Below are 21,966 nucleotides of genomic sequence, written 5' to 3'. Positions count from 1 at the left end.
TGACAGAAAAAGCACATTCTCGAGTTATTTAGAGACGAGCTGATTTCACCGAAGGGATGTCTATCTAACAAGCCTCTCTGTGAAGACCTTAGCTGTCCAAGGGGGTTGTTTTCTAAACGTTTACCGTGTGCATTAGGGCCTGATGCACGCGATAGGATGTTAATTAGCTGGAGGGGAGGAGTCGGGGAGGGGAGGAGTCGGGGAGGGGAGGGGGAGGAGTCAGCCACGGCACCGCTGCCGGCGATAATGTGAGGGACGTTATCGCCGGCAGTAGTGTGGCGAATAGCACCACCTTTTACGGAGGCGCTATTTGTGTGAAAGGGTGCAGCCGGCCACATCGCAGCTGGCGAAATCGCACCACTGGGGTGCGAACGACTGCGGCCTTTCGCAGGCCCACCCCCCCCCCCCTTCACCCCCCTGCCCCCTTTTTCGCTGGATTCATCATTCTACGAAGAATGATGAATCCGGCCCTAAGATAGAGGAGGGGATTTATCAAAGTTTGTTCAGGGCAAAGATAGCTTACTTTCCATCGATTTATTTTTTTTTCACATTGAAAATTAACGGGATATATAGGGCCAGATCTTAAAATCTACGCGCGGGCGTAGATTTGTTCTTGCAACCCGGCGCGAACAAATCTATGCCCAATTTTATAATAGACTTAGTTTTTGGGCACTTGCCAGGTTCTTGTGGCCTGGATTGGCCACTGTTGGAAAGAGGATGCTGGGCTTGATGGACCCTTGGTCTGACCCAGTATGGCATGTTCTTATGTTCTTATGTTCTTATAACATGCGCGCATGTTATAAAATCCGGGCTCGGCGCACCCCAATGGCTTTCCCCGTTCCCTCCAAGGCCGCGCCGAAATCGGAGCGGCCTTGGAGGGAACCTTTCTTCCGGCCCCCCCCCCACCTTCCCCTCCCTTCCCCTATCTAACCCACTCCCCAACCCTAACTAAATCCCCGCCTACCTTTGCTCCGAAAGTTTTGGCTGCCCACGGAAGGCGTAACTTGCACGCTCCAGCCAGCTGCCGTAACCCTTTGAAACTGTACCCCACATTTTTTAAGTTCGCAATTTTTTTTAATTAATTTTTTTAAGTAAATTTTAAAATAAACAAAAGTCATCATCAGAAAAAAAGAAAGCACTGGCAATTCAAGTACAAAAAGAAACATAAAAGATTATTCACAGACTTAAGCAATCAACCAAAAGCGAAAAATTCTAACCCTACATAAACGACGGTCATTAATGCATTCCTATATCCCCCGAACACTGACCACGTTTGCACCAGCCGCCGCCACCACATTGCTGGGATGTTTTAATGAATACACTTGCAGCAGTGTTTGCGCCGAAGCAAAACATGGACAGACCCCTGAGGCATATTGCATGCTAATGCTTTTCATCAATAGTGTGGGCATGAGAAGGCTGGGTGGCACGCTTTGTTCGTTTTCTCAGCCTCGTAGCTGCAAAACCACAAGGCCGATTTTCCAACTGGCAACAATATGTGACTGTCCTCAGACTTCATATGACCAATTTAGTGGACTCTGCTATGCTAGTTTTAATTGGGGGGAAAGTTTGGAAAATGTACCTTGCCTGAAAAAAAACAAACAAGCCCGAGAGCGTCACTCTGCTGTGTGTTGTTGGGGGACATAACTCTGAATTTTGGAGAAAGAGTTCACAAGTAACCCACCTCGGGGTGGAGCCCCTTGCACTTGGGTGTCCTAGGCAGAGGGCGGAGGTGAGATGGTAGGTGGGGACGCACGATGATCCCTTGAGGGGGGCTCCCCTGAAAAGCAGAAGAAAGTGACCCAGCCAGTCTGTGTCCTGGGGGTGGGGAGGGAAAGCAGGGAGAAAAATTAGGAAAAGATCCTGAGGGGGGAGTGTTGTAATCCTGCTCGTGGCACGGTAGCTGGTCCATAATAGTCTATAATACGGGGCCTCGCCTGAGGCCGCCGACGCCAGGCGCTCCCGCGGTCGGCCGCCATCTTGCCGACGCAGCAGGAGCTGTGCCGTGACACCCCGATGCGGCAGGAGGCTGCCGACGCTGTCATCTGTTCCCGCGGCGTGGAGGCCGCATCCACGGACTTGCCTTGCAGGGGAGCCACCCCCGGACCCTCCTTCAGCGGCTCGGACGCCGCCGACGTCGTCGGGGCCTGCTCTGAGGCCCAGCTTCCTTCTCTCCGGCTCAGCGTTGCAGCGGCAGCATGGCCGCCATCCAGGGCCCTCCCCCTTCCTTCCTTAGGGGTGGGCCCGCGGCTTCTCTCCTGATTTAAAGGCCAGTGCAGGTGCGACCCTTGTGGAGCTCCTCCCAGGGAGTTGCCTCTTCTGCCTACTTAAGGACTCTTCGTTCATTCTCTCATCGTCTTGGCAAGGGTTCAGTCCTCCCTAGGACTTCTCTGTCTTGTTCCTGCCTGGCTTCCTTGATGTCTTCGTCTCCTGATCCTTGATGATATCTGCAGTATCTCTGATGATATCTGCAGTATCTCTGATGTTCCAGTCCTGATGACCCAGGTTCCGAGTAACCCATGCCTCTGGAGGTTCCTGTTTTTATTGTTGAGGTTCCGGCCCTCAAGTTCCCTAGTTCCGACCTCAGAGGATCCAAGGGATGCTCAGTCCTTTCCTTGTGTCTTGTCCTGAGCATGCCCGCTCCCCTCATGGTCTGCGACCAGCCTTCCGGCTGTGTAGGGCACATGGAGGACAGTGTGGTCCGTGACCAGCCTACGGGCTGTGTAGGGCGCCTGAGGGACTGTGCTCGCTCGTCTCGTCTGTTCCAAGTTCCAAGACCTCTTCTCGTCTGTTCCAAGTTCCAAGATCTCGCCTCTTCTGTTGCAAGGCCTTCAGCTAACCTGACCTCTGTCCGGCTTGCCGCCTCTGCTTCTCCCTGCGGCAGGTCCGAAAGCTGGGAACGGTCGGAGGACCGTTCAGAGACCACCATAGTATATATTTTTAACACAGTCTGGTAATAAACAATATATATATGTTACCTCAGTTTTACCCTTTGTTAAAATGTAAACCGATCCGATATGGTTATCTACTATGAAGGTCGGTATAAAAAACTGCTAAATAAATAAATATAAGAGATACTTGAGCTCTTTCAACAAATATTTTTTTCTTTAAACAACACTTCCGGAAAAAGCCTTTTATACTCTCTTACATATACTGTAATTAAACTACAGTGTCAGATTTCAAGCAATTCAAACTTGTTTTGTGTAGTGCAAGATACCTTGAAACACTTCATTATCTTCTTTTTCTCACAGAAACCTTATACCATGTCCAGCTAAGCATCTCTCTGCCTTTCTCTAACCATGTGTATACTCTCAAAACTGGTATTTTTTAAGAAAATTATTCCTTTTTTTTCTCTCCACATACAGCGTCCCTGGAGGCAAGTGTCCTTATCAGCTTGCGTATCTTTATGTGCACTAGACTGGCCAGATCTAGGGGGTGTGTGTGTGTCCTGGGGATATGAACAATTGTTTCTGGTCACAGGTAGATGCTCTGATGCAGTGGTCTCTGTAGCAGCGAGTGTCTCTCCCTCAGAACTGCCTACTCCCTGACTACCTAATCAATAAGAGAGACTAACTCCCCGGCACCGAGAGCTAATTAAACTGGTTTGCCAGTTAGGGGAATGTTTGCTTATCCTTTTATTTTCCCTATCTTGGATATTATTTAAAGGGGTTCAGCACACATCACCTTTCCCTCTACTAAGGACAGATAAATAGAACCATGGTCCTGCCCAAGACTCTTACCATTAACTATCCTGTTCCCTTACCTTCACAGAAAGAACCAGGATTAACTTCCAGGCAAAAAAAAAAAGACCTTGCGTGCCTCTCTCTGTTTACTGAGTGAAGACCTCATCCCTTCCCTCTACTGTGATTGATAGGATTGCCTCCCTCTGCTCCGAGCTGCCCTGGCAGGGGGAGGGGGTGTGGGATGTGCTGCATTTAGGATTGTGAAGGTGCAGTAAAATCCTGGCTTGGATCCCTTGCACAGGGAGATTTTCCTCAGAATAAAAATGCACCCAGACTCTCTTGCACAGGTGATGAGAGCAGATACTGGACACCAATCACCAATCTTTACAAAATTATCTGATCTTAGTTTTCCCTGAGGGGGAGGGTGGGCTGTTTTCTGGGTTTTTATTCTCTCCCTAACACACTAGGGCAGGGCTCTCACATGGCCCTGTTTTAAAATGGGGCCATGACTACAGAAGCAAAAAAAAAAAAAAAAAAAATCCAAACTTTTTTTTCTTTTGAAAAGAAGTTAGCTTGGATAGCCCAAAACCATATATATATAAATGATTTTTTATATGTAATCCGATTTGAATTTTTTATTGAAATGAAGAGATTAAATTTGGGGCCTAACTTGAAACAGGAGTAGGGACAGTGCCCTCCTGATAGAAGTAAAATTAGCAGTTTGTGGGAAGGAGTGGCACTTTTTAAAATGAACTGTAAATGCAGTGAATCTTGAGTAGGAGATACACTGCCTGAAATGTAATTAGGTTTTGTTTTGTTTTTTTTAACTCACAGGTTATCTTCTTGCATGGCACAATAAGTTTATTAAAATGACACGTTCATTTGTAATCCTCTGCTAAGAAACCAATTTACAAATGTTCCTGAATTACTGGTGATACTGCAGTTGTTCTTTCTGTTACAATTAATGGCAAACACCACAGCTACAGTCTGTTCCCAATCATTTAGACCTAGCTGGATGGGTATCTTTCCTTTTTGTTTTTTCTAAGTATCCTTAAAACAAATGTCATTTTACTTCATTAGTCCAAGTTATCAGATTCAGATCTGTAATAGTACTGCCATGTTCTGGTACTGAGGTGGTTTCTTTCTGAAAATACAGAATGAGCAGACTCAGCTCTCTGGAGATGGGAGACAGATTTGTACACTTAAGTACAGGCTGCCTATTAAATTGTTCTTTTGGACTGAAGAGAGCACTCGGGCACATGCTGTACCTCTATTGCAGGGAAAATTTGGATTCATCTGAATGTCCTGATCTCTCTCACTCCTTCCTGTCAACTGCATGGGGGTGGAAAGCCCAACTTCCAAAAGTAAAGAACAAGCATGTCGGGGTTCTCGAGTCGTCTGGGTCACCAAGGAGTGAGATTTTGCAGCAGAGTTAAGATGTTTTGAGTAGTTCTCAAGGCGTAAATCTCATCTGTAAGAGGACGATGAACAACGTGATAGGACAGTGACTGATAGAAATATACAAAATCATGAAAGGACTTGAAAAAGTTAATGTAAATCGGTTATTTACTCTTTCAGATAATAGGACTAGGAGGCACTCCATGAAGTTAGCAAGTAGCTCATTTAAAACAAATTGAAGACAATTCTTTTTCACTCGGTGCATAGTTAAGCTCTGGAATTCATTGCCAGAATAAGCAAAAGTAGCTTGAGATTTATTTAATGTTTGGGTACTTGCCAGGTACTTGTGGCCTGGATTGGCCACTGTTGGAAACAGGATACTGGGCTTGATGGACCCTTGGTCTGACCCAGTATGGCAATTCTTATGTTCTTATGACTGCCTCTCTATGCAGCTGATGTAATAAAGTGTTTGGTAAAAATTAATGCGTTTCTCCATAGACAGCAGGATGAATTAGCCATGACACGAGTGACATTTAGTTTATTTTTAGTTTCGTTTGATCATTTTCTTAATCGCCTTTCTGACCTATGAACATCAAGGTGACTTGCAATCATAAAACAAGAATTTGAAAGAACAGTGCAAAATAAAGTAATAACTAAAATAAAAAACAAATACATTGATATTAAAAACAAATATAATAAGATATAAAATTTACAAAAGATTTAAAACATTAACTTAAGAGTGGATAAAAAATATCAAAAGCCTGTTCAAATAACCAGACTTTAATCATCTGCTGGCACTGAGTGGATACTTCTGTCCTAGTTCATTGAGCTTTTGCTTTGCTGAGCATGCATGGGAATTACTTTGTGAGCCCCTTACTTGATTGTAGAATTTAGCTTTAGCTCAGCAGTCAACTCTCCATGGAGGTGGGTAGGTAGTAAACATGGCTAATTTATCCTGCTGTCTACAGAGAATCCTGTTTATGGTCAGCAAACTTGATTTTTCCATCAAAAAGCAGAGCTGAATCAGCCATGACACATGGGAAGTCCATGCTGAGGGCTGCAGTTGAATACTACTGAAAAGCAAAATCAGTGCATGTACAATTACATAACACATTTAGATTCCTATGCTCTATAGGAAACAGGACCATATGTCCTTATAATGAAAGAATAGTTTATTAGCAGAGGAAAATAAAATTTAACTTTTTGTAAATTATAACAGAAAACCACTAATCCCGCCCTATATCTCATTTCAATTCACTTTAAGAAAATTAAAACATTGGGTCCCAAAATTCTCTCTCTCTCAAAATCCTGCCCCAAACTCCTCCCCTTTTCTAAATTAGCAACGCAACATGTATTATGGGGCTTTTCGCATAAAAAGCCTATAACGCAACTTGGAAAATAACCCCTAATATAGAATTCCCTTTGTACTGAATAAACTCACAGCAAATCTTCTGAGAACCTCCTTCAGCGTAGATAAATACTAATAGTGTGCACTGTTTATCTAGCTTGAAATAAAAATCCAGAAATATCAAACAATCTTTTCTTTTCCTCACTACAAAACAAAAAAAACAGCTATCTGAATCAGAACTACTGGAATAAGTACTTTTCTTCAGGTAATGACAACAAGGAAACTTCCAGCTACCTGAAACAGCTTTTTCTTTTGTTATAAGTAGCCAGCAGGAGGTTGCAATTAGGTCTCACCTCATGACTACATCACTGTATCTCTCTCTCTCTATGCCTTTAAACAAAAGCATCACCACATTTTATACTTAAAAAGGCTCATTAGTATTCAGTCCCTTGCCCCTCATTAATTCCATGAAGGTAGACCCACCCAAGCTCTAATGCAAACGCCTACAATACATCAGTTCAAATATAAAAATAGTATTGGACAGTTAAATTATAATAAATTTCACTGGTCTTCCTTTCTGGTAATGTCCACTTGGTGTCAGTGTAGTCTATACAATAATACAACACTGGCTTCTGGCCAAAGGGGCCACTGTTGACATCATAAGAAGGTGATAACTATTATAATAAAGTGAAAATGATTCTTCTGTCAGCTTCAAAGGAAATTTGCTGTTCTACCCTGACATTTCTGACTTCAAAAGAGAAGTGACCAGAGGCTATCTTCTTTTAATTTAATTTACCCTAGCCTGGCAGGGAAAAGAACAATTTAGTAAGGCACTAGCTTACATAATCAATGCACAGGAGATGGGCCTTTTTCAATAGAAAGGAGGCTCTGGAATGAGGGGGACATGGGATGAGCTTGAAAGAAGTAGACTCAGGAGTACTTTAAAAAATGTTTCTTTACAGAGAGGGTGGCGAAAACATTGTTATAATTAGTGAGGTTTGGGTGGACCCTTGGATACTGTGGCAGCTGACCACGCCTATGGGGGGAGGTCCCGTGAGGGGCCACAGGTCAGGCTCAGCTGAGGACACACAAACACAGAGATATCTTTTATTAAACAATGTGGTGAAACCATCAGAGGTGGTGAGTAGTTGAAGTAGCCCGGCTGGGCTCGTATCCCTCAGGCGCTGGAACAGCGACTCCTCCGGTAGCAGTGCTGTAGTGGAAAGAACTGAGAATAATGAGTACAGTGGAATAAGCACAAAGCCCCAGTATGGAGAACCCCAGGATAGGGAGAGCAGGCCCTCGAGGAGCGAGTACTTGGCCCCTGAGAGCTGAGAGGCTTGAAGGTGATGTACTCACACAGCGGTTCCACGTAGGAGATGGCACCAGGGCTGGAACGGAGGCAGGCCCTCGAGGAGCGAGTACCTGATCCCTGAGAGCTGAGAGGCTTGAAGGTGATGCACTCACACAGCGGTTCCACGTAGGAGATGGCACCAGGGCTGGAACGGAGGCAGGCCCTCGAGGAGCGAGTACCTGATCCCTGAGAGCTGAGAGGCTTGAAGGTGATGCACTCACACAGCGGTTCCACGTAGGAGATGGCACCAGGGCTGGAACGGAGGCAGGCCCTCGAGGAGCGAGGCCCTCGAAGAGCGAGTACCTGAGAGCTGAGAGGCTTGAAGGTAATGTACTCACACAGCGGTTCCACGTAGGAGATGGCACCAGGGCTGGAACGGAGGCAGGCCCTCGAGGAGCGAGTACCTGATCCCTGAGAGGCTTGAAGGTAATGTACTCACACAGCGGTTCCACATAGGAGATGGCACAGGGCTGGAATGGAGGCAGGCCCTCGAGGAGCGAGTACCTGGTTCCAGGGAACAGCTCTGAGGTGAAGATGGTGGTACTCACTGGTGTTGAAGATAGCGAATCCTTCCAGGCAGAAGAGAAGGTAGGAGCAGGCAGTGAGTCAGGGAACATGGGCCCTCGAGGAGCGAGTACCCCGTTAGCATTAAGAGTCCAATGAAGACTGGAGGCAGAGTAGCTGGGTACGGAGAGCGAATCCCATCCGTAAGGAATCCCTTGCTAACTCAAAGGCTAGCAAACAACGTAGGCTTTAAATATCCAGGCAGCGTGACGTCATCACAGGGGGACGCCCCTGAGGTTCGCGCCAAGTAGGAAATAAGAGAGAGGGCCGCGTGCGCCCTAAGGTACCAGCGGAGCATGGCGGGAAGCAGCGCCCAAGCCAATCCGGGGACGCCGGAGAGGACGGCAGGCAGACGCCGCGGCAGCCAGGCGTCCGTAAACAGGAAGAGGAGGTGCCAGGAAAGAAAGGGAGGCGGAGTGAAGCCCTCGGGAAGGGACGGTTGCAACAAACATAGAACAGCCTCTCAGTGAGGTGATCAAGACAATGACAGTATCTACATGGGGACGAGCACAGGGAATCTCTTAAGGAGTGGTTGGGATCGGAGAGGTGGGCAGACTCCACCATATGATCTTTCCTGCCATAACGTTTCTCTGTTTTTCTATGTGGATGAAAATGAATAACCCGATTACAAACCCTGGACCCTCTGATGTGTCTTGAAAATCTGATGCAGATAGGGCACTAAGCAGAAAGTTTATTGGTAGGGGCAGGGTGGGGATGGTGCCAGACAAATACACAGACATGGTTTTCTCATAAGCCGCCTTCCCTTTCAGAAAGTAAATTAATAGGGAAAAGAAGCCTGCAAATCAACAAGCTTGCACTCTAGGATTTAAATTCCATGAGTTTCTTTAAAGGAACAGAATTATACCAGTAGACTACGCTAGTGGGGTTTTGTTTGAATTTGCTAAGGAAGGGAACATCCCCCTCCCTCCCCCCCCCAGTGCATTTTTCATTTGCACAATTTTTGGGTGACTTTTTTTTTTTCCTTTCCATGGGCCGGATTTTAAGAGGTACACGCGGGCATACATTTGTGCGAGCAAACCGGCGCGCACAGATGTACGCCCTATTTTATAACATGCGTGCGCATGTTATAAAATCCAGGGTCGGCGCGTGCAAGGGGGCGCACAATTGTGCAACTTGCGCGCGCCGAGCCGCGCAGCCTTCCTCCCTTCCCTCCGAGGCCCAACAAGAACAATTTCTCTGGAGAAATCGGAGCGGCCTCAGAGGGAACTTTCCTTCCGCACCCCCCCACCTCCCCCTCCCTTCCCCTACTTAACCCGCCCCCCAGCCCTACCTAAACCCCCCCTCCCTTACCTTTATCTTATAAGTTGCGCCTGCCTCTGGGCAGGCGTAGGTTGCGCGTGCTGGCCGACGGCCGGCCCGCGATCCCGGGCACAGCGGCAAATGGCGGCTGTGCCTGGAGGCTCCTGCCCCGTCCCCGGACCGCCCCACCCACGCCCCGCCCCTTTTTTCAAGCCCCGGACATACGCGAGTCCCAAGGCTTGCGCACGTCACCGGGCCTATTCAAACTAGGCCCGGTGATGTGCGCAGGAGCGGGTTTTCGCGGTTACGCGCGTAATATAAGCTCGTAACCCTTTTAAAATCTGCCCCTTAGCGTTGCTGGAAAAATGATGCCAGCAAGCTGGCTTACAAGTCTTTTGGCATTTTTCTCACTCTTCTTTTGCACAAAATGGACTAATTAATGTGCTTGATGTCCCGTCAGGATTTAAAATACTTCTTTTCAGTAGCAGCAAATCAATAATATACAGGCAGACACCACAAAGGCGCAGGTTTCAGCAGGTGATGCCAACCACTTTAATGCTGTACCATTGTCTTTGACTAGAAAACTGCTATTCTATGTGTTTACGTAGAATCGGTAGGTTAAATTGGCTTTCCAGAATGCACGGTAAGAGATGGGCATAAATGACAGGAATCCCCGATTCTGTGTGGGCACCGCACACTCCTGCCCACAGGACCACATCTCTCCTAGCTTGGGTACTAATGCCAAGTAAGCAAAGAGTGGCAGGTGGATATTTCTTGGGGTGCGTAACTGACTCCTTCAGAAGGTTCTGGTAGACGAGAAACACATATTTTTCCAACTACAGCTGTTTCGCCACAGAGTAGCAGTGTTGCTCCATAAATGAAACCGCAGCCTTCTGGTGGGGATACACAGGCTAATAATCATCAAAAGTACACTCAAAGCATTCAAGGGTTTTTCATCTGCAAGCTAGACTAATGACAAATATGGATTAAAATGCCCCAACAATAACAATTTCTCTGGAGAAATGATTGCTTGTGCTGTGTTAGAACCCGCATCCGGTATTAGTAAGTAAAATCCCTTGAGTTACTGCCAGAGAAAACACAATAAAGGGGTTCAGAACGTCGTCTTCTTTTTCCCCCAGATTACCTGCACCTGTAGTACAGTCACCGTCTAATAACGTGCTTGCATGTAATCAACAAATAAGTAAATGGCAGTTAATTGTCTTAATGCTAAGAAACTTTGCTGAATATTTATATTCTTCTGAAAACTGTGTTAAATGTGTGTGGTCTATCAGATCCAATGAATGGGCCTCAGTTTCCCACGCTGAGTGATTTTGTTTTGAAGGACAGAGCACTGAAGTAATGAAATGGTCGTTTTCTCCCGCAGACGCAGGTCTGTTCTTTGGAAAGTGGGGCAAGGGGACTATGTTATTAAGTAGAAGCTGCAATAATTTCAAAAGCAACCCAGCCAAATGGAGTGGCTTTCTTTGTGCTAATGATTTAGGGATAGACCCGTGATCGATGACACGTGATACAAGCAAGCCTTACGTCTTGTGGGTGGGTTATAGCCCCATTTTATTTTATTTCTGTTTGAAAGAAAATCCAAATAAATACATTGCTGGACAGGGGCAATGTGAAATGCCATTCCCGCCGGCCATCGGAAAGCCCGGAGACTTCTCAGTAATCGAAGGATGTGCTCTGCATCGCACCGTAGGAGTGACCGGCAGGGAGGGAGGGAGATCCGCCAATTTCTTTGGCTTAGACTCCATGTCAGCTTCTCAGGCAAGACAGTTTGGCAACGCCAGGCCTCATTTATTAAGCAATAATATGAAAATCGCTCAGGTGCACAAAACGGGAAAACCCATGAATCAGAGTCGTGTGCGGGAAGGGAAGGTCGTGCAGGGCCTGTGATGGAATATGTGAAATTATAACTTACCATGCACGTTACTGGAAGGGTTGATGACAAATGTTAATGGTTATCAGCAGCAATGCAAGCTATATAGCCGCTAATAAGTTTGAACCCAGTTCCTAACATTTGTGTCCACGCCCCAATGATGTTTTTGCCAGAAATGACAGAATGAGTCAATCAGATGGAAGATGAATATCTCCAAGATATTTAGCAGTTGTTCAGATTGCATGAAGCTGTTCCCCAGGTATCTGTTGTTATAATCTCTTACATTAAACATTTTTTTTGCCTGAAAGCAAATATGATTTAGTGAGAGCAAAAACTACATCAGCTTTTATCTTTGGCTTACATGCTTCTTTTTCTAATGACCTCGTTTAGCTGAGTTTCAGCCGAGAAGAGATCAGAGAGAGAGCATGCAGCCTGACGATCAGCGGGCCGCACACGGAAAAGCTTTTTGTTGTTTTGTGCCAAGTGACTTAGCCGCAAACTCTGTACCAGAAACTTTTAGAGAACGACTGCAATGCAAAGCAGCATGTGTCCATGAAAGCCGTGATCTTCTGCATTCATTATAAACTGCAAGCGGCAAACAGAAACAGAGCGCACGAGGGCGGCTTTGTAGCCCTTTCCTCTCCCTCAGAAGTCTGACGCTGCCCTCATCTCCACAACCTCCCCCGGGAGGCCCGGTTCATGTGTCCTCTCCGTACCGAACGATTTCCTTAGATTGCTCTTAAACCTTTCACCCCCATCTAATGACACCCCCCCCCCCCTCGTTCCAGAGCCCTCCTTTCCATTGAAAGAGGCCCCATCTGCTGTGCGCGTATTCCTGGAGGTATTCAAACGTCTCTAGCATATTTCCCCTTCCCCTCCTTTTCTCCAGGGTGGACATGTTTAGATGTCCTCGTATTCTTTATGATCGAGAACGGTTGACCATTTCAGTAGCCGCCCTCTGGACCGGCGCCATCCTGTTTATATCCCTTTGAAGGTGCGATCTCCAGACCTGTACACGGCATTCCAAGGGGGGTCTCACCTTGGGGCTTGTACAGGGGCAACATCGCTGCCCTTTCGCTTACTGGGTGGCTATTCCCCTCCCTACGCGGCCAGACATTCTTCTGGTTCTTCATGCTGTCTTACCAACCTGTTTGGCCACCTTAAAATCACCAGATACGATCACCCCCGGATCCCACTCTTTCCTGCACAGAATCCCACCCTCTATACCAGTGTTTCCCAGTCTTTTGAAGCCCAAGGCGCACGTTTCGTTAAGAAGTAGGTTGTCTGGCACAGCAGCTTCCATCATGGAGGGAATGCATAGGGCCAAAGAAGAGCCAGGGAGGCGACGGAAGCCCCCACCAGCTTCTCTTCCAAAGGGAAGCGAGGGGACAACAGAGACACCCGGACCAGTGCCCTCCGTACACACGTGCAGGAGAAGGGAGACCGGCTCAGGACTCTTCCATTGTTACTGCTGCTGCCGTTTCCAGCCCCCGGAGTAAGTCTCGCCCGTTGCTTCGTGCATGCTCTCCCTCTCTCACTCAGATCCTGGAAAGACTCAGAGGAGGTGCTGTGCGCGGCAGGAAGCAGGGGCCCAGCTATCTGCCCATTAATCACCACACGCCACGGTTCATGCTGCAGCTAGGAGGAAGAGGCCTGCAGGATTTCACACACACCCACACTTTCTCAGCCAGGAGCTCCTGCCCGTTTAAGAGCCAGTGCTGGCAGGGGCGGCTCAAGGCAATCTGCTGCCTGAGGGGAGGGATGAGGTGGCACACTCACTCCAGGTCGGTGCAAGGATATCAGGCGCACTAGGCGAACTTTACACACCAGCCCTCACTACACAATTAAAAACTGTGCATTTATAATAACAGATTGTACGGGAAAAAAGATATTCATACTCTTCAGAGGTCAAAATATCACAGCAGCATGCACGTTATTTTTACATGCACTGCACTGGTGCCAAGCGGAAATCTCTGCAAGAAAGACATTTGGTATTAGGCCGTTTGAAAAGCACATTTGATGTGGGCTTGGCCATCAGAAAGCCACGAGTAAACTGAATAACAAGGATAATATAGTAAGCCTGTTATGATGGATTTTATGTGTATATTGTAATCTGCTTACTACAATATATTTGCTAGAAGTGGCCTAGAAATATTTTAAATAAATACATCTCCCATACTAAAACAGCACTAAATGCCAGCACTCAAGCAGTAACACCCCTAGCTTTGGAAAGACAACAACACACCTCCTATTAGGAATAAGCCAGGCTGTTAGATCCCTACACAGAAACTACATGCCAACAGAATACGTCACTTCAATCACACATGTAGAACCCAGACGGATCGACACCAAACAGAGAATAAAAATATAAACAGAAATGTGCAGACAAAAACTGAACTGGAAACGGCATGAAGCAACGCAAAAATGGAAAAACAGAAACACCATCATTTCTCATAAAACAATAATAAAATCAAGAAATATAACATTAATCATAATAGTAAAACTATAGTAATAGAATAAATATTTCAAAATGGCTGACATCAAATTTTTTTTTAATGTCTCGAAAAACAAAAATATTTCATATTTCAAAACAGACCCATCAAATAACATTCATCAGTTAAATCTAATAAGAATAAAAAGAATTCCCCACGCTCCATTGTATGCAAATTTTTCTCATGCATATTCATTGTGGCACTCCAGGAGCTGAGCTGCCTACTCCTGGCCTAGATACTAAATAATAAAACTGGTACTCACAAATGGAGAGAGTATCTGTAATGTCTGGGCAGGTACCTACCTGAGCAGTGGCGAGCAGACAGTATGGTTTGATAGAAAGGCCGAGGCAGAGAGAAGTCACTTAAAGATCAAAGCCCTGGATTTCAACAATACTGATTTTGGTAGATGGGGGAAGTACCTTGAAGCGGAGCTAGAAGCCTGGGAGAAGAAGGGTGAAGTAGGAGAAAAGCAACAAATCTCTGTGCAAGAAAAGTAAAGAAAAGTAAGAGGAAAAGGAAACTGATCTGATTGTCCAAGGAGGTGGCTGAAACAATAAAGGCAAAAGATCAGTCTTCAAAAAGTAGAAAGGAACTCAAAAAGAGGAAGCCAATTGTGCTATATCTGTTGCAACATGCTCTATGGGATTTAGCTGAGGGTTGGGGAGGGTGGATTAAAGGAGAGGGAAGAGAGCCTATTGGTGGACCTTCAGATCATGCTAATACCACAGTTTGCATTTCTCTGTAGAGTATATTATGGCTGTATCTGAACTTTGCTGTTTCTTATAAGATCAGCTTCATATTTCTCTCAATAAAAATTGTTAATAATAATAAAAAAAAAAAAAATAGGAAGCCAGGGAAGAATATCCAGCAAAGCTGAAAGGGATGAGGAAAGAAATCAGGATAGCGAAAGCTCAGGTGGAGGGAAGGATTTCCAAAGAGGTAAAGCGAGGTGACAGAACACTGTTCAGATGTATCGGAGAGAGGGGGAAGGCCAGAGGTGGTATCGTAATACTGAGAGGAGATAAGGAGCAATGTGTGGAGGAAGATGAAGAAAAAAGCAGAAATTTTAATCAAATACTTCAGTTTGGTGTTCCCTAAAGAAGGTCCTGGAGGAGGTACATTGCTGCTGGCAAGAGAACAGATGTGCGTGGGGTAGATGGAGCCCCATTTACAGAAGAGAGTGTTTGGGTGGAAGAGAGGAGCTGGTGGGTCCACTGTTCAATAGATCCTTAGAGAAGGGTGAGGTGCTGTAAGGTTAGGGAAGGCTGGTCATCGTCCTGCTTAGCACAAGTGGGAGCAGAGAGCAGGCTGGAAACTGCAAGCTGGTTAGCCTCACCTCGATCATGGGAAAATTAATGGAGAAGCTGCTGAAGGAGAGGCAGACTTTTAAATACCTGAAAGGTACTAAGAATGCACAAGCATCAAATCTTTTCAGATGGAAAGGGGTCGTGAGGTGGAGCTCCCCAGGAGTAGACTCGGGAACAATCATATTTCTTCATGGAAGGGGTGCTGGATGCTTGGAATGGCCTCACGGAAGAAGTGGTGAGGTCAAGAAGGGTAACAGAATTCAAAAGGGCACTGGCTAGGCTATACACAGAGGATCCTTAGTGGCTAAGGGATGGAAATGAAGAACCTGGGATATCTGATGGTGTAACTTTCTTGCTCGGAGGGTACTTAAGAACCTAAGCAACGCCAGGCTGACTCAGACCAAGGTCCATCAAGCCAGCATCCTGTCTGTGTCAGTGGCCAGTCCAGGTCACACATACTCGGCAGATCCTATAACTCAATCTATTTACTCTTACTCCCAGGGATCTTTCTTTAGACCACCTGGCTAACAATGTGTTTTACACTTTTTTCCTCTAGGAACGTGTCCAAACCTCTTTTTATAAAATAACTTTTAATGTACTCAATAGCCAGATGATAGAAAATATGCAACATTATAAATTCAAATTATCAGTCTTACGTCAATTGCACTTAGAAATTCTTTCAATCTACAGCCCAAGAGAAGAACTGGTGTGCAGCGTTATTACTCCACATAATGCTATTACCTACCCCATATCTGTTACGAATGTCGCTGCCCGACGTCTCCACTCCGCCCTCCTTACCGCTCTGGCGACTCCTCCTGCGGTTGACGGATGTTTGGCTGCCGCGGCGCCTGCCTGCCGTCCTCTCCGGTGATCCCGGTCCGACTTGGGCGCTGCCTCCCGCCATGCTTCCAGCTGCTGCCTTAGGGTGCGCGCGCCGCACGGCCCTGCTTCAAATACTTTCTTTGGCACGAACCTCAGGGGCGTCCCCCTGTGATGATGTCACGCATCCCGGATACAAAAGCCTACACTACTGCTAGCTAATCGAGTTAGCAAGGGTCAGGTATTCGTACTGGAGCTCCTTACGGATGGGATTCGCTCTCAGTACCTAGCTACTCTGCCTCTCCATTATTGGGCTTACTCTATTTGGGGTACCCTCTCCTCGGGGCCCTCTCTTCTCTTTCAGGTCACTGTCTGGAACCGGTACTCGCTCCTCGAGGGCCCATGTTCCCGGACTCGCTGCCTGGACTTCACTTCTGCCTGGAAGACACTGCTGCCTACACCATCAGTGAGTTACCATCTACTTCTCTCAGAGCTGTTCCCTGGAACCAGGTACTCGCTCCTCGAGGGCCTGCCTCTACTCCAGCTCCTGTGATTCCTACTGAGAGAAACTGCTGTGTGAGTACTCAACCAACGAGGCTCTATTCCTGAACCCTGCATATACTTCTTTCTACTCACTATCTCAGTTTCTCTTCACTACAGCCCAGCCATTGAGGGATCGCTGTTCCAGAGCCCTGAGGGACTACAAGCCCAGCCGGGCTTCATCTCTGCTCACTACTGCCACCTCTGGTGGCTCCTCAATACTGTTTAATAAAAGATCTATCTGTGTTGTGTGTCCCAAAGCTGAGCCTGACCTGTGGCCCCTCACGGGACTTCCCCCCGTGGGCGTGGTCAGCAGCCGTGGTGTCCAAGGGTCCACCCAAAACCTTACAAACAATAACGATATCTTGGCATACAACATTACTTCATTATTATGCAACATAGGTTCACTTTTCCATCCTAGCAATCTCATGCATTTGTTTCTGCCGTTGAGAAAGTTGTGGGGCAGATTTTGTAAAGGTGGCCCCTGGCTATAGTGAACCTTGCAGCACCTAATTTGTGTTGACGTGCATTCAGGGTGGTGTCATCCCCTACATCCAACAGGCAGAACGCAGACAGGAAAGTAGTTACCAGTCCACAACAGGACGTGACTTTGTAATTTCCTGAGCAGTCTCTCCCAGGAACTTTGTCAAACGATTTTACTCTAAAAAATGGCTTGCAATGTTGGCCTCCCTGTGTACATTTGTGATTTGCTTTCTATTTTACACATTTTAATGTCTGAACCTTGCTTTAACAGGTCAGACCAGAGACGGAGAGCCAGCAAGGGAGCCGAGAAACTCCTCCACCCCACCCCTTTCCCTTGCTCCTCTGCAACCAACTTCTATACCCCATCCCAAAATAACCCACACCCCTTCTAAAACCCTACCCCCCATTATCCCTCACCCCCTTTCTAAATCCAAAGTTTTCCCGTCTCCCCATCCCCCTATAGCTGCCCCTCCCCATTCATCTTTCCCTGCCCACTCAGCCCTCCCCCATCCACCCCCATCCACCCCCAAAGCCCTTCTTCCCTCACTCAACCATCCTACCCTCTCCATTAACCCCTTCCCCCAGGCCCTCAAAATACCCTGACCCCTCCCCCCAATAAATCCCAATCTTCCCCTTACCCCTACCGATAGAATGATTTTAAAATACCCACCCCCTCAGCCCACATCTCCTCCCCCTCAGCCCACATCTCCTCCCCTCTTCCCTCTCAGCCCACATCTCCTCCCCCTCCTCCTCCCCATCTCCTCCTCTGACTCCTCCTTTACCATCTCCTCCTCCCCCTCCTCCTCCACCATCTCCTCCTCCCCCTCCTCCATCATCTCCTCTCCTTCTCCCTCCTCCTCCATTTCCTCCCACATTTTTCACCCCTTCACCACCTCCCCTGGCCCCTGTTATTTTTGTTTCTCCTCTTTCTCCTCTCTCCCCCATAAGCCCTCCCTCCCCATCTCCATCTCCCTCCCTGTCATCCACCCCAGTTCCTTCATCCAGTCCAACCTCCCCTTCAATTGATCCTTCCCAATCTTCCTCCTCCCCCCTTTCTTCCTCCCCAACACCTTGTCCCTCTCTCCTACCCTTCTTCACCCTCCAGCATCCCCTCCCTCCCCAATTACCCCTTTATCACCGTCCCCTCCAGAATCCCCTCCCCCTCCTTTCAGGTGGTGGAGGAAGGCAAGGTAAGTTGAAAGAGACATTATCTGTAAATATTTCTATCTGTAATGTGCTAATACATGTTATTTACTTAGCACCAATAGCAGAGCGAGAATAATCAGTGTTATTCCATTTATCTTTAGGTTCCAGAACATCCTGAGCCCCTTGCTGGCTTGTTGGCGATGCAGGAAAAATTAAAGGTAAAGTTTTTTACACTCTTTAAGCGAGACTCATCACTCACTGCCAGGGAGGCCTAATTGATGGTGGTGGTGGGGGATGCAGAGTCCCTATGGGCTGGCAGGCAGACGTACAGGCAGGAGTGGTGCGATTGCTGCAAAGGTTGGAATTGGGAGGAAGAAGGGAGTGATCTATCTCCAGCCACGGGCCTCTGCTCATGGAAGGGCACCCAGTGGGTCACGTTTCCGGCTCCAGCACTGACTTCTGCTACCTGTGATGGTTCTGGCATAGCCTCTGGCACCGGCTCCTTGTTTGCACCCTGCAGTGTTCACTTCCTGGTTTCATAGGCCCAGCATCCTGGACTTCCTGTGGCGTTCCCTGATGATATTTATTTATTTTATTTATTTAACAATTTTATATACCGACCTTCATAGTAGATTACCATATCGGATCGGTTTACAGTTTAACAAAGGGAAAAAAACTAGAGTAACAAATTCACGTAAACGAAAGATAACCAAAGCAGGAATAAGTCAAAGTTACAATCAACAGGGGGCGAGAACTTGGAAGCTTGCAACAAGCTGGAAAGAAGAAAAGGCCAGTAAAGTAATTTTACCGTAGAGTGTACAAGTTACAAACTTAAGAACGGTGCTTTAATCTGAAGTCTAAGAGTCCATTTATTTTTTTCTTTGAGAAACGGAGTGACAGACTGGGTAAGAAAGAAGGCCAGCTAGTGATTGTCTGGTGGTTCAGGGAAGGCTTGGAGAAAGAGCCAGGTTTTAAGATTTTTCCTGAAAGTTAATAGGCATGGCTCCAGTCTGAGGTTTGATGGGATACTATTCCAGATGGAAGGGCCTGCTGTCGAAAAGGCTCTGTCTTTGGTCGTAGCGAGGCGTGTAGCTTTAGTGGGTGGAACATTAAGAGTGCCTTTGTAAATGTCTCTAGTTGGTCTGTTAGAGGAGTAAAGTTTGAAAGGTATTTCTAGGTCAAGTTGAAGTTGATGATGGATGGTTTTATGGATTAAGGTGATTGATTTGTATAGAATTCTGTAATTTACTGGTAACCAGTGTAGGTTCCTGAGAATTGGTGATATGTGTTCGTAGCGGCTGGTGCTGGTCAACAATCTTGCTGCCGCATTTTGAATCATCTGAAGAGGTTTGGTAGTGGATTTGGGGAGTCCTAGTAGAAGGGCGCTGCAGTAGTCTATTTTGGCGAACAGTAGCGCTTGGAGGACTGTCCTGAAGTCGTGGAAGAATAAGAGAGGTTTAAGTCGTTTTAAGACCTGTAATCTGTAAAAGCAATCTTTCGTTGTTGAGAGCGATGATGTCATCGCTCTCCAGTATATAAGTTTTCTCCTTCAGCTGAAGTTCTGTATCATATCTCCCCTGCATGTCCTCTCTTCCAGGGTGTACAGATGCAGATCCTTCAGCCTCTCCTAATACAGACCCACACCACTTTGGTCTCCCATCTCAGGATCGCCTCCAAACTGTCTCTAGCCTTTCCGAGAAATGGACTCCAGAACGTAACACAATACATCAGGTAAGGCCTCAACAAAGACCTGTACCTGGGCATCACCATCTCCTTTTCCTTACTGGTTATTCCTCTCCCTATGCAATGCAGCATTCTTTTGGCTTTATCTTTTAGCTTGTCACATGGCTTCCTTGCCTTCAGGTCACCAGATACTATCACCCCAAAGTCCCTCTCCCAGTCCGTGCATGGTATGGATGAATGCCCTACTAAATATTTAATTGGTATTTGGACAATTTTTTAAATAATTTTTATGAGTTTTTAATTGTTGGATGTTATTCTGTTCATCAGCAGATTTGAAACATTTATTAGTATAGTTTTACAATTATTTCTGTGTGGGGTTCTATAGCAGCTTGGCTTACTCTGATTTCCTAATAGGAAGTATATTGGTGTTTAGGGCCTAGTTTAATATTTGTAGCATTGCCTTTTCATAGGTTGAGTTGTTACTGTTTGAGTGTGCGCCATAATGCAGGTGTAACTTTATGTGGATTAGTTTGTGTGCATTATTGCAATCCTAGGTGCTATATTTGTTTCCATTTCTCCAGGTTTGCCCTGCTTGCAGAGTGGCTTTTTGGTTTTCCATTCCAGTTTCTGTCTTCATATTTATAATTTGTGGTCTTTCTGTCCTTGGTGAAGGTCGGCTTTGTGTGTGACCGAGGTGAGGTATTTTACTAGCATGTAGGCATTTGTATCAATCTTATTTATCGTGTTTTCTCAATAGGATATGCATTAGTGGTAAATCACTGCCTTTTCATAAGGAAGGCTATTGTACTAGTAGTAAAGGGAGTTTGTTTTGCTCTTACTAAGCTGTCACCAGAACATCTTTTTTGTATGGTGAGTTGTATGGGTAATGACCTAGTTCTGTTCTGACCCATTGTCGGGGATCGAGGGGGTTCCCGAGGATGCAGAGTGTATGTTTACATCTAGCCCCGTGACGGTCACATGTTCAGTGTGTCACGCGTGTGAGAACCATCTGTCAGGTGTGTCCCGGCTGAAAAAAGGCTGAGAACCACTGCTCTAGACCATTCCTCGTGTTTTCACATCTTCCAGGATGTCCACCCTGCTCCAGACTTTCATAGAGCCTAGTGATCAGAGCAGCAGGCTAGGAATTAGGGAAGGCAGGCTTCAAATCCTGCTGCTCCTCCTCCTCCTTGTGATCTTGGGCAAATCACTTCACCCTCTGTTGCCTTAGGTACAGATTGTGAGGACAGGAAAATACCCTGCAGTACCTGAATGTCATCTGCTTTGAAGTGGCTAAAAACGCAGAAAATAAATAAAAAATAAATAGCCCTCCCTCGGTATCGCTAATGAACTGAGGTCTGATCCCTGTAGCCCTACATTGGTAACTCTCCTTTCCTCAGCATTAAGTCAGTTTACCCCTACCCTTTTTTACCTCCCACTCAACCCCTTTCTAACCCAGTCACTTTAAGGCCCATCCCCATGCCAAAGGCCTTGCTAAAATCCACGCACACTGCATCCCTCCCCCAGTCTAACTCTCTGGTCACCCAAGGAAAGTGCGCTGCCTTGCATCCTGTAATCCATTGGATTCCACAAACCTCACTCTTTGGTTTTACAAGCGATTCCACTCATTTACTCACTACTGCCGTCTGACCAAACAGGCCTGTAGTTCTCAGCCTCTTCCTCGCTTCCATTTCTGTGAAGAGTTAACCCCTTCTGATCCTCCCCGATTCTAAAGCAGCAGAGCTGCCCGAAATTCTCTAAGCTCTCTTAAGACCCTTTTCGTTTATCCAGCTCCTCATGAACGTAGCCTTCTGAAAATCTATTCAGATCTCCTTCACTTCCATGCCTATTGATAGCAGGACCTGTTCCAAGCCCTGCCTCAGCAAATGCCGAACAGAAATACTTGTTAAGCAATTCTGCTTTTTCCTCATCTTTTCCCCTCCACCTTCATCTCTGAGCCTTACAATCCCATCTTTGTTCTTCCTCCACTAATATATTTTTAAA

Source organism: Rhinatrema bivittatum, chromosome 7 (assembly GCF_901001135.1).
Source record: "Rhinatrema bivittatum chromosome 7, aRhiBiv1.1, whole genome shotgun sequence".
NCBI lineage: Eukaryota > Metazoa > Chordata > Amphibia > Gymnophiona > Rhinatrematidae > Rhinatrema > Rhinatrema bivittatum.
This window is presented reverse-complemented; position numbering follows the sequence as displayed.